Genomic DNA, 13,528 nt, shown 5'->3' with positions numbered 1-13,528 from the left:
TCGAACCTTGTCAGCCTCCTGATATTGATTAGCCTGCAGCGAACGGCTGGGATCCTGTTACTGCGCATCCACTTCTAGATTTTTCTGCTCAACGGTACGTAACAAGCATGGCCCGGTCATCCATGACGACCACCGGGTCGGGGAACGTAGTGGCCCGTCCATCTGTGACAGTTGCAAGATTGATAAGTAGTTCAAGGTTGCAACCTAACCTCACTGCTGCCCGTCTGCTTAAGGGCATTCTTCCGCATGGATCGTGTTCGTCACTGGCAGCATGCTGGAGCGTCAGAAGTGCCCGATGCGTTGTTCTGATAAAGAAAACAGGCATAACTGAGAATGCGAATGTGGGCTAAAGTAGTTATGATGCTGAAACGGTCCGTCGATTCATGAAGAGAACGATGGGTTCGCCGATGTTGTATAGCTCCGTTCCGCTCATCTACACTTTAATATGATTCTGTTAAGATATGACATCGCCAACAGGGTTCAAAGCTACAAGCAGTTGTGCTTCCAATGCTTTTTAAGAATCTACGAATTTTAACGTCCGCAGGCGTACGTTACGATCGAGATGGATGCTGCACAAATATCGAACTCAGACAATCAAATAGCGTTTCGATGTATGCTAACTTTATAATTATTAAGACTTGTATAGAAGTAAATGTCAAGGGGAAAGATATGGGTTTTGCTATTTTAACGAACTTACATATAACACACAGTGTGTGCAAAGCGAAGGGCATAATGAAAAATGAGATAAACCATCGTGTAGGCACGTCGTGCTTTCGACACACAAGTTGTAAACTTACTATTGTAGAAATAAATCCGACTGTAGAAAGAAAACCACAATTGTAACTCACGCTCAATCACACAACTGGGAATCTATTCGATGATGAATAGATCTATTGGATGACTGGAAAAAAAGATTTTTTCTTGCTCTATTGTGTTTAATTGCTTTAATTTAATTGTGAAGGGCAATAAAATTAAATGCGCGTATGGAAATCAAGCGGCGTGGTCGAGCTAGTGAACGCGGCGAAAGTAAAGAAGTTAAGAGGCAACAAAATTTCGCTGAGTGAAAGGGCAAATTCAGGTATTCAATCTAATTACCTGTCAAGCAACTGACAGTGTGCTTGAAGTGGATAAATACAACAGTATTTATTACGTGGGGCTTAAGCACATTGGAAAACAAATAAAATAATGATTAAATAAAAGGAAGGCTAACTTTGGAGCAGGGGTAGTGATTGAGAAATAGGCATAAAGTTCCAAATCTCGAAAATCATTCTCAGTGGTCCTGACTTAGGTCTGTGTGATGGTAAGAAATTAGATGTTGTATTTCACGATTCGCGCAAGGTGTACGTTGTTGTCGTTAAATCGACAAAACAAAAAAATGACAGTTTTCGTCAGGCCACCACTGCGAGACCCAGGTCACATGAAAACGACCGTGTGAGCTTCCTACTGTAGGAAAATAAATCAGTCTGAAATAATGACAAAAGATCAGCCGGACGGACATGTTAACATCGAATGAATATGGAATAATTTACAAATAGTAAACAGGGCGGTTCTGTGTGGCTGCGAGCTGAAACTACCTAAACAGCAGACTTATAATGAGTCGTATTGAATTTTACTATGGCTGCCCTTACATTGGAAATAGCCACCGATCAGCCATCGTTGTAATGGCATGTTCGCAAAAGGAAAACATGAACAAAAAACGTCAACGTTAGTCGAAACTAGAAAAATCGAAATCTAAAGTGGAACACTGATCTATCGAACAGTACGGGCCGGGCTAGGAAGGCTAAGACAATGTTATATGGGCAATAGAAAAAAAACTGGAGCCATACGATAGAAATGTTTCAGATGAATATGTGTCCATATATGTAATAGATATAACTTTGGTTTATATATATATATATATATATGCGTCATTGGCAAGACTGTTGTACATCTAGCGTCAACAAGAGCTTCTCTTCGGACAAAAGCCCGCTAACTGAACAGCATTTTTACCTGGTCATTGACCCAAATTGTCTTTTGCTAGTTATTGCTCTCCACTTAATAAGATTAATAATTATTCCCTACCTGTAATGATTCTGCTATTTGAAAAAAATCCTTTTGGATTCTATTCTACATTGAACTACGAGCAAGAACTTTAATTGAAAATGAAAACGATGTGTTTTGACAAAGCTGGCATTCCTTCGCCGTTCTTTCTCTCTGGCGATGTTAGAAATAAACTGTGTTAGAAAAAAACTCTGAGTGTGAACCTCTGTGACAAAGAGAATCTACAATACAGCATAGTACGGTGGGTCTTGAATTTAACGTCTTGTTACGATGTAAACTGCTATTTTTCTGTGATAAACATTTAGTAAGGCTGCTGAATAATCGACAGTGATTCACAGGTACCGAGACACGTGCCCAGGAACTTGATCACTGGTCAAGCAAATTGACCGAATAGAAAAAGTGCCGCTATGCCAGAAGGGATGTCCACAACTGGGCAAACTTCAAACGTTTCCGTGGATTGTGATAAACGTTGCGGGATCATAGATGCTGGCCGTAATGTTGAGGTAGAGCTTATCAGTGAGAGTCATCGATCGAGTAAGCTTCAGAAACTAAAACCGAGACAAGCCGATGAAGTATTCACGTGTGCACGATGCCCATATTGTTCACGACAATTCCGATTTGAAGATAGAATGAAACGACATTTTTATTTCTGTAACGCCCGGCAACAACATACCCTTAGTAGTAACGGAAATGCGCAGTAGGACTACCAAAAAAAAAAAATAAAAATCAGTCGGGATGAATTGCGTTTGTCATGATTCATGCATGAGTGCATGGATTTGTATATACGTCTACATCTCTAATGAGTTACGTTAGCGAATGATTGAAATCATTACAGATAGTTTCATTTTCTAAGCAAAGGCTACCCCCCTCTTGCATGTAACTACGTTCTCGCTAGACGACTATGCAGAAACATTCGAGCTGTTGCGTGCAATTTAGATGCCCGATTTCGTTCTCGAAGAGGTACGACTCGAAACGTAGTACTACAACGATTTCGATGACATCGATGTTCCTGTGACCAGAGCTTATTTTGAAACGAATTTAAATGACTATAGTTTGACAAAAAAAAAAAAAAAAAAGAACGCAGGGTCATTAAGTTCATAAAAACCCTCCGACACAATGCAAATGAACGGACTTAGCTATCGTAAACCAGCTCTGCAGGCATAGCTATACAGTACACAAATGTATACGCTGATCAAGTGGGTTAAACAGTTCTAAAGTTAAATGTCTAGGAAAGAGTACGTTTTCAGATAATTTGAATTTTGAGATTTTGGTTAATGGTGCAAGATTTTCCACAAGTCCCGCGATTCAGCGGGTCAAACATCTGAGCAAGATAAAACCGTTGGCCGCCACTTCCATCTAGCGGTATCACTTTGTTATAGAGCAAAACGTGTCTCTACTGCTAATTGTATTGTGCTTCTACTATGGTTTGAAAATTTTGCCGACCCTAATCCGATTGAAGACGTATACTGTTCTATCATAAGGCGAGTCAGAATCGGAGAGGAAATCTCGAGCATCTTATGGCGGTTCAGGCATACAGTGTTCCAAGTATGAGCATGTTAAAGGTGACGGATGGTGTTAAAGTGTATATGAAGCACATTATACCGAGTTGAGTACCTTTTCTTTCACCAGATTTTCAATGTGCTCCTATAGCAGAAGTATCGTCACGTGCGTCATCAGCACGAAGCAAAGGGAAGCAGCTTTGCAGAAGATGAAGTCACACGTGAATATTTAGTCCGGGTGCAAGGCTGTTTTCGACCAAACTCGACGCTGTGTAAAATTTTAGGTGGCCTTATTTGGTTGGCCAGTGACTGCCTACATAAGACAAGACAGAATCATTTTAGAAATATAGATTCAACAGAGTACTTTAGGACTCTATTACTAGTATTACTAACTAACATAAATAGGTATAATCGTTTCTCTGTACCGTGTTTAAAATTAATTTTAGATTGAACAGACAGGTTTTTTGTTGCTCTCTGAAGCTTAATTTGAGAACGAAAGATGCGTGAGAGGAAAACGGTGTCGTTGAGCGCTTCGCAATTTGTCGGGATGAAGGCTTCATTTAGCGTGTGCCATTTCCACGAAAGCAAATAGAGCCATTTTCATTGTGGAACAGTGACGTTAACTAAACGGCCTGTCAAAGAAATATTTTTTTAATAATTAAAACTGATCTTTTTCGTCAAAAAAACATCTCATCAAAACCTTGCGAATGCAAAAAAATATATTCAAATCTGCATACTTACAAATATAAACGTTACCGTAAGTACATATCATAGCACATCTACGCGTTCAAATGAATAAGACGATGCCGCCGTAAATAGGAATACCGTTTTTCTTCAAATCACGTAAAACTATCGTACTATACGTACTCTACCGTACCGCTCGCTGCACGTAAATCCTATCGAATAAGCCAGCCACTTAGTGCCCAGACCCGAGGAGAACACCCGCTTCCACCCAGTTTCAGTGTCGTCGTTGTCATCCGGCCCCGTGTCTTCTCCGATTTGTTCTATTTACGAGGTGCCTACCACCCAGATCACGCAACATAGAAATTTGTTAGCGTCTTAAGGTCTCCAGAATGGTGACCCTCTCCAAAGATTTTCGGATTATAGAGGTCGCCAGGGAAGACCACGGCCATTCACACACATACCCCAACAACCTTGGTCACATCCGGCGGCTAGACCACGATGGGGCATCTGAGTCTATCCCTGCGATCAAATTATGTAAATGAATCTCATTGACTAGATAAGTACGAGATCTCTGTGTGTGAACTGGATTTGGTCCACGTTTCATTTGTATGAAACGCGTGTCAAACCATTCAATGGCCGACCTCCTTCTCCTTTAACAGGAGTCCGTTGATAAAGGCTGGAGTTGTTGTCATTAGCTCGTTTCATTCGCAAGTACGAAGTGTACTTGCGATAAAGGCGAATATAGCATAAGTTAATTTCCAAATGTAGTACTATCAAGTTGTCAGCGTGTTCTTTCGTATACGTCCAACGGCGTGTAGATTTTATGGCACGTAAATAATACAAGCCAATGTATAATCATATATAAGATGACGTATGCGTAATCGCATCGATAGTTACTTTCCTAAACTTCCATAACGCCTACAATAAGCGAGCAAGCCACTCACTGAATAACCGCACGTCGCCATTGTTATTTTTTACGAGCGCCGAGGTGAATTTCTATATCAAGACATTGTTGGAAGCAGCTTAAAAACAAGAGATATGCGTGCTAATCTCAGGGAACCCAGGGTCGTCTGGGTTGAAATTCGGGTATAGGCGCACTTCGTTTCGCGTTGAAAGCCACCCATCTGATAGGATGTCTAACATCGGTACAGGACATAGATGCGGCCGCTAGCTTGAATAGGCTGGGCCATATTTAATAACCTAATGACGATCTTTTTAATAAAACGCATCTCGAAATTTAGAAGCGTGTTAGAAACATGTTTCGAATAACAAACGTCTTACTTTATACATGACCGCATCAATATACTATGCGGTTGTGGAAGCACTACGTACCTAATAGAGCACATAAGACAGCCGAAACAATATCATTGGAGTACAGTGAACTCACTGCTTAATTCATTTGTGAAGGAAAAGTCAGACTTGGCTGTTTCAGACTCAGAAAGCTTTAAGAGGAGTGATCATCTTGTACGAAGTCAGATACAAATTGCACGCTAGCTAAAAAAAGGTTATAGCCCTGTAAGGAGCTCCGACGCATTTCTTGGAAGCGCTGAGATGTATACGATCTTGCAGATACCTATTGTTCTCGTCGTGGTCCTGATTATATATGTTATGAATAGAAACTACAAATATATCCACACACTTAAATATTTGGCATATGTATTTATATCGGACAACAGCGCGAAATATCAAGTGCGGTATAAGGAAATATAAGTTTTCGAGAATTTTTATATATCGATTTTTTGTATCGAGATTTATCTGAATAATGTTATATAAGGCAGCTGTTATATACATGGAGATATAGGGCTGGGCCCATTACCAGGAATGGTTGAGATTATTACTTTCAAGTAGCAAGCCAAGAAAGACAAAAGTTATTTGTAAGTGGAACGCTTTATTCGCCTGTAATTATGTGCACAGTATGTAACAATTCCTAGAGTATTTATGCCTTCTATTATATATATATATATATTATAAAGGGTCATGCACACCTAATGTATGAATTTCGTTAAACTTTCTCTATAAACTTTTATTCTGTTTGCGTGAAACGCTGTTCGTAAAAGATACGAGGGAATACGTTTATTGTATACATGAGTGGAAGGATCGGACTCATCGATCTCTTTTACAAAGCTAGTTGGTCCAACAATCACCGTATACCGTACGGTACGGTACTGAAAGACTCTTTTGGTTCGATGTTGTTCAGGGTTTTAAAACACCTGAAAAAACTTTCGACCTAACCTAGCCCGTTTCTTAACCGTTGATGTTTTTTTTTACGGAAACAGGTTAAAAAATTCGTTTTGGTAGACATTGGACATCCTGGTTCAAAACCGGTTGGTTCTAACGAAGTGCTACTATTTATTATTGCGCATTTCAAATGCCGCACTGTGGCACAGTTTCTCGTAGCGTTGTCATAGTCCTATTTATGTGACTGAACTATTCTTTCAGGATATCCTAAAAAGCAATGCTTAAAAAACCAAATGTTCTACGATTGGAGCTAATAGAGTATATCCGACGTACAATCTAGAAGTTACACCCGATTTGTGTAAAAAAGCTTATAGCACAAGTTTTCAACTTTCACTAGATGCATAGGTAAAATGCATTCATATTTAAGGTATAACCGCAAGCCCTGACCCTAAATTTTATTATGCCTATTCGGCTATTTCGTGTTACTTACAATCTTTTTGTTCTGCATTTGCACTTCAACCTAACACAGTGCAATAAACACATATATATAATGTTTGGTGATCTTAAGAAAAAATAAATAGTCAATTACCGATGAATTTCACCGTTGATGGGTGCTATATATATAGCCGTCGTCTTCTGCAATAGGATTTAAACAAAGACGGCCTAAATGTCATCTATACCTATTCATGATAAGTTAACAAAAGCCAGTTGATTCGAAAAAACGCGGCGACCTTATTCGTAAAAAGCTGAGGAAATTCTCACACACTTCATAAAATACGCTAGTATGCTCCCTAGACAGATGCAGATCCCAATATGCTTACAAAGAGAAAATAAATAGGATGGTTGTTTGTTTTCATACGACGCACTAAGTCAATTTTACTTCGTGGTGGATGAGTGCGCCTACAAATGTGGCCTCAAGGTTTACTAACATGAGCAGCCTTCAACCCGACCCCAGTTCCTAAATTCCCTCTTCAAAGTTCAAGGCTGCTGCCGTCCGGACCGCATCGGACCATTTATGGGGTGTTTAAGAACGTCTGTTCATAATCTGCTTTGCAAAAACACACACGGCGACAAATCGATATGCGCGCCATACGATCATTCTTCCATCGACAGCAACCAAAGACACACACGCATAAACTTTCATACTATCATTTGATAATGAGTGTGTGATGATTGCTACCCTATAGAATTGGCTTTTCCTGCTTGGTCCACTCACTTTTAAACCGATGACATATCAGCGATGTGGTAACGGAAAGTCCAACTGGGCGCGCGAATAGTGCCATTTACGTTCACGACGTAAACTTCAAACGAACCTCAATATTGCAGCTAGCGAGTGGAAGAGGGAGAGCGAGAGCGAGAGAGAGAGAGAGAGAGAGAGAGAGAGAGAGAGAGAGAGACAGGCAGACTGAAGGATATTGGATTTAGCAGCTTCCGGTTTGAAAGACAAACGGAGGGGCGTGGCAAAACGGAGGCCAGCAACGTCTGCTTTTCCGTTAGCTATCGCATCTTTACGTTCTCAGTCTGCTTCTCGTTCTTCATTGCCATGCCATCCACAGGCCCACAAACAGGACACAAATAGCGACACAGCGCTTCAGAACCAGTCAACCGCTACGGCAGCAGCAGCAGGACCGACGCGCTGGAGATCAGTAGCCTCTTTCTTGCTCGCTCTGCACGCACCACCGGGGATCATCACAAGCCATCGCCGCCAATGGTCTTCTTCGCAGCGTTCGGTTAGGTCCGCGCGAGCCACTGTGCCGCTCGCTGACTACGCCATCTCAAAACACCGTCTTTCTTTCACTCGCTATCCTCTAGTTCCTCCGTTTATCTTCGCTCAGTGGGAATTGGGGTAAGAAGCAGGGGGACTGAGGAATGACGCCAGCTAATGCCACTGGCACAGAAGCAGACAGCAGTGCCGAACAAGGGCGTTGAAAAATCGAATGGACTTAGCCTTCGTCGCCAGATGGGCCCTGGCCGATAAAGCGAAGGGGCAGACCGCAGGCAGACGACACGGCCACGACGCATCGACAAACAGTGTAAAGGGTCGTGGAAGAATTTGAAAGGGCATCGTACTGTCGAAGAAATTGATGATGTTGGTGGGTGAAGCGATGGTCTTCGACTTGTGTATACAAAACCTATTTTAGGGGTTACTTAGTACAGTTGTTTGTACATTGTTTTTGGTTGCGCGTGCTGACGATTGCGACGCTTCTGTTTTGCATGGTACTAATAAAAATGTCCTTCGTAATCAGCCAATTGCTCTTCGCACTTGCGCTACATTAATAGTCTGTAAAGGGTTGCATCGAATGCATGATTGTCTGTAAGGAGCCTCCTAGTGGAGATAGTCATTAAATAGGCATGGTTACATTTCCCTGGTTTACCTTGTTATTGCACCAAAATAAGACGGTAAGATCTCGAAGAATGTACCATCGACTCTAGAAACTATTGCACTGAAATTTATTATGGCTTGCCGTGACTGGCAGTTTAAAAAAGAAAGAGTGGTAGAGTGTCCGTTTCAGACCTGGTCTGGAAAGGTAAAATAAAAAAGGCAATTCTTAGACGAATGTGAAACTCAACGGGGGGCACGTTGGCACCCCATGTTCTTGGACATTTACTACAAGCGTTAGCGTTTTGCTTAGGACATCACCTCAATCCTCAATATGAATGTCAGTCGAATGAAAACGTTATCTGCGCGTTTTTCGATTTAGTTTCGACATGTAGTTTATGAATTCTGCACAAAGTAACATCTATCGACTTTTTGTGGGGCAAAATTCATGAGCAACAAGCGTGACTGTTTTGTCACGCACCGTCGGAGAGTGTACTTTTATTCGAAGAGCTGATTTCCACGTACTAGATAAAATTCTGTCTCAACCGTCACTTATGGTGAAAGACTGGAACTCATCATTTTTTATTATGTTGTCAAAGTGTTTTTACTGGCTGCTTAGTGCATTTTGGGCTACCAAAATAGTATTAGCCGTTTGAAACTAAAATAAGAACAAACATTTTTTTTTTTGCCTCTGTCACGCCAATATGACTAAACGAGACGTGCAATATTTCGATCGATGGCTTCCTGCTATTTTTTTCTTTGGTACTCTACAATTCCACGACCCTAGCACTCTTGGAGTTCTTAAACGAAAAATAGTGACGAGTGATTTCTGCATCGTCCCGTAGAAACTAAACTAACAGCACTAGTGGAACTTCACAGAAGACGAAAGATCCGGACCACACAGTAAAATCATTAAAATTTCCCCTTGAAGAATTTTTGGCCGGCAAGCAAGGTCGAGCATGGTTATAATGACCTGGTTGTTCGATCCATTAATTCTGGTTTGATGGCTTGTTGTTAATCGTTGACAGAGTTCGAGATGTCAGAATCAACCGTCCGACCGAGTGACAACGATTCATAACGCATAATACCCTTCCAATCCAATCAAGCACACCATGTTCGGCGTTATTCTGTCTGTTAAGCACATTTGGGCTTTTCTTCATATCGTATTCGATCCGTTTTCATCATCCGTAGTCAACTACGTTGAAAGTGGTCCTACTCTTTAGAGCTCTGCAGATAGAAATACATTTGGACAATGAGTTTTTCCCATTTCTCATTCAGATGATTTGAAACTGTTCAATGGTAGGTGCCCAGTTCCTTGACGAAATCGTCGCGACCCGTTGTAGCTCCATTAGCTCTTCCGTAATTAATTGATTACCACGTTCACCATAAACAGCACATATATGTAGATAATATTTGTGCTTTTGTCATGCCAAATTATAGATTTTTAGCAAATTTTCAAAAGTCTTAAATCTAGACGAAAGCATTCTAGCAAAATTAGCACATCTACTGTTCTCAAATCCATCTTTATATGACAACGCCAACATGGTACGACCCATATTGCCCGAAATATGTAAACTTGAAGCCATCTAGCTGGAAAAAAGGTCAAAATTTTTTGACAACACATGAATCTAACCAGAAAAACGACCAACACGTATTCAGTAACTTCATATTATTCTACTTCTATATTAGCCTTCGTTTAACACTTCACTACGCTCAAAGCTGAATAAGATGAATTTTGCAGGGTTGTTGTTATCAAGAGACAGCAACAAGGTCGTAAATTTCTTTATTTAATCACGTACCTTGCGCGTACACCGTATGTGCATTTAAATAGACCCAACTCAAGGTTATTGTAAACACATCGGGACAGAAAAATTTTTCCCTCACGTCCATAGCACACAAATCTCCGACACACTTTCTCAACTGATTCGAAAAAAGCTCAATTATCTGCGCCGAAAATCATCAACTCATTTCTAAAATTAGCTATTCTTGTGCCTCTCAATCCTTGGCTTTCATTAGCATGGCCCGTCACTCGACTTTAGTTGGGCCGTTTTATAGATTATATCTTTGTGTACGACCATTATATGCAAAAGCCCATCCCAAAACCGAATTTGCTTCGTGTGCAGATATTAAAATGCTGACTGCGGTAACTAGCTCAGAATTAGCGAGAAATATAATAGTGCACAGAAAACGTGTGCATAATCTGAAGTTAGGGGTTTTTATGAAAAGAGAGGAAGCTGGTCGAGAACAACGGGCTTGCAAACAACGAATTAAACTCAGTTTCAGCATATGTCACTTAAAGCGCATGTTTGAATGTAAACATCAGCCGCTTTCATTTTTCTTAGTTAATTACGAGCAAAAATTTCTTGGGCAATAGTAATCATCTAGAACTTTGCCCCGTACACCATAAATTCAAGTCGTAGGATCAGATCGTGTGGTCACCATGTGTTGTCCTTGTCTCAGTCGTAGATTAGCCAACCAGGATTACATGGGATGTGTCCCATATTGGCTTGGCGAATGGCCTTCTAGCAGGTGCATCAATAACCACGAACCTGTAGAAAAAAATGGAATAAATCTTACTTCAATAAGCCTAGATTTCACTCCAATCCTAGGTCATCATATATGAGCTTACAATTAGCAAATGCGCCACTTATTTCGAGTTAAGTTCGTTCAAACCTTAATGTTCCTGTAAATTTAACACTGATTAGGTCCCGGTGGCTAGCAGAGGCTCCACTATGCGGTGATGACAGACGAACTACTACCGCATTTTCTTCAATGACAGTCGCTTTTGACCCTATTTGACCTAGCCCCATTTGCGCTGCTGGAACGGCCCCATATAAACTCGTCGACTTCGTTCTAATTGCGTAAATACATTTGATCCAGCTTTTATCTAAAATTAATTCGATTAATTAAATATAACGAATAATATAGATGGCTGACTTTGATCAGACGTATTTTTTTCTCCATTGTTTAAAACGGTGTTAGAGTCTGGTATGCACATGTCATTTGGGTATCAAGCACGGAACAGCGGTTACGTACTCATTTTCAAAGTACATCAGGGATAAGAATACCCAGCTGCGGCCTGGATCTGTAACTCAGCATTACGTTTCGACTAAAACCCTTCGACGTAGAATCAATCGAAGGATAAGAAAGGAGCGGTATAAGTGGTGGCTATGCAATCCCCGATTAAGAATCGTTCATTCAGAAAGCAGTGATACTTGTTTACTCTTGGTAACTGCGAGCAGACGTTTAGGCTAAAACCCACAATATCTACTAGATATTGAAAGGCATACATCCATTTTGCCATCTATTATGGGTCTGGCTGTGCTTAACCGATTACATAGTATGATGTAATGGCCTTGTCACCTAATGAGTACATGGGATAAGGTTTCGCTGATAAGTTGTTTCTGGGGCTATGATTGTTGTAAATATATAGGTTTATTTAGCACCTAGATTACTTGTGTGTATATATGTACAATTATGAAAAAAAGACAAATAGAAAATATGCATCTAAATTGTTTCCTTTGTAAAATATACGAAATATATCGATGTAGTGAATGGACTAGGGAAATGCAAAGGGGAACACCTGGGAAAGCGACGGAAGAACGATGAGCTGCGTGGCGGCATGTATAGAGATCTGGTCGTGTTTTACTTCAGCGTGTGCTCTTTTCTTTATTATAAGGTAAGGATCAAATCGAATAAACAGCATGCCGCATCACTGTGTGACGATTTTGTCTGGGGGAGTCTCTTTAAGTTTCACCCATCAAGCGCCCGTTTTAGAGGATCCACTATCACATACACGTAGACGAAATCTCCTTTTTAGGTCTTCTATAAAGTCTCGTAAAGACAGTGGCCGTAACGTGATTAGCTAGAACGCAGTTATCGGGTTGGGTACTTCCAATAAACTACGAATTTTAGGTTAATATTGTATATGTCGACCATGACACGATAACATTTATCCAGGGGTATTGGAAAGGACCAGCTGACCTAATCAGATTGGCCCTCACCTTATGTAACTTAATGAAATATCGTAAATAATAGAAAATAGCCGGAAAACGTCAGCCCTTGACAGAAAATTGTCTCGGTTGGGTTAGTCGTCTCCCTGTGTCGATGTTTACCTTGATTGGGGGGATATTTGGGAGTAGTGAGTTGCACCCCCGTATTGATAGCGCTGGAAAGTAAGTGCTGCCGTGGATAGAACTATATAGGCAGGGGTCCACTGCATTCCAAAGGTAATTTGTCTACCGCCGTGATCGAGTTTGGTCTGCTATTCAATCTAGTGATATTGTTGTAATTGGAATTTTTGCCAGATCTTCCTGGGCTATATAGGTATCAATTTGTTTCCGAAGATTTCTCGAATTTGTCGGTGACAAAGACTTATATTGCTGAACGTGCTAAATAAGGATTTTTTGGTTTTCTGTGATGCCTGATTAAATGGTGGTAAAAATCTAACGGCCGATTGGTGAAGACAAAAATACCTCGGTTCATATCTTCTTCACATCAGATATGAAAATACGCACGTATAGCTAGCTAATACGTGATTTGTCACACTGTGGGTTTTTATTTTTTTCTGTTGTTTTTTTTTTGTTTTTCATTTGGTGTACTCTAGCCACTTGCTCTTATACCCGCGACAGTGATAGCCCGACCATATATTTGCTACTCGCAAATCAAATGTCGAGGAGATGAAATATATGCAAATGCTTTATGGAGCGTAACTGTCTGGACCTGGTGTGATATGGTGCCGTATCAGATGTTATTGTCGAACGATAAACTTCTGCTCTTATGCCGACAGTTAGAGTGCTAGACAGGG

At 40.7% G+C, this 13,528-nt stretch overlaps 1 long non-coding RNA gene across 1 annotated transcript; it reads left to right on the top strand.

The window, feature by feature from the left end:
* Positions 1 to 1,737: 1,737 nt before the first annotated feature.
* On the top strand, positions 1,738 to 2,780 carry LOC147752029 (uncharacterized). The gene is made up of 2 exons (XR_015315213.1): positions 1,738 to 2,281; positions 2,379 to 2,780. It is a non-coding gene; the product is annotated as an uncharacterized LOC147752029 (long non-coding RNA).
* Positions 2,781 to 13,528: the final 10,748 nt, after the last annotated feature.

The sequence above is a fragment of the Varroa jacobsoni genome, unplaced genomic scaffold (genome assembly GCF_002532875.2).
Source record: "Varroa jacobsoni isolate VJ856 unplaced genomic scaffold, vjacob_1.0 contig00380, whole genome shotgun sequence".
Classification (NCBI taxonomy): domain Eukaryota; kingdom Metazoa; phylum Arthropoda; class Arachnida; order Mesostigmata; family Varroidae; genus Varroa; species Varroa jacobsoni.
The sequence above is the reverse complement of the archived record's forward strand: the minus strand, read 5'-3'. Positions and strand labels throughout refer to the sequence as shown.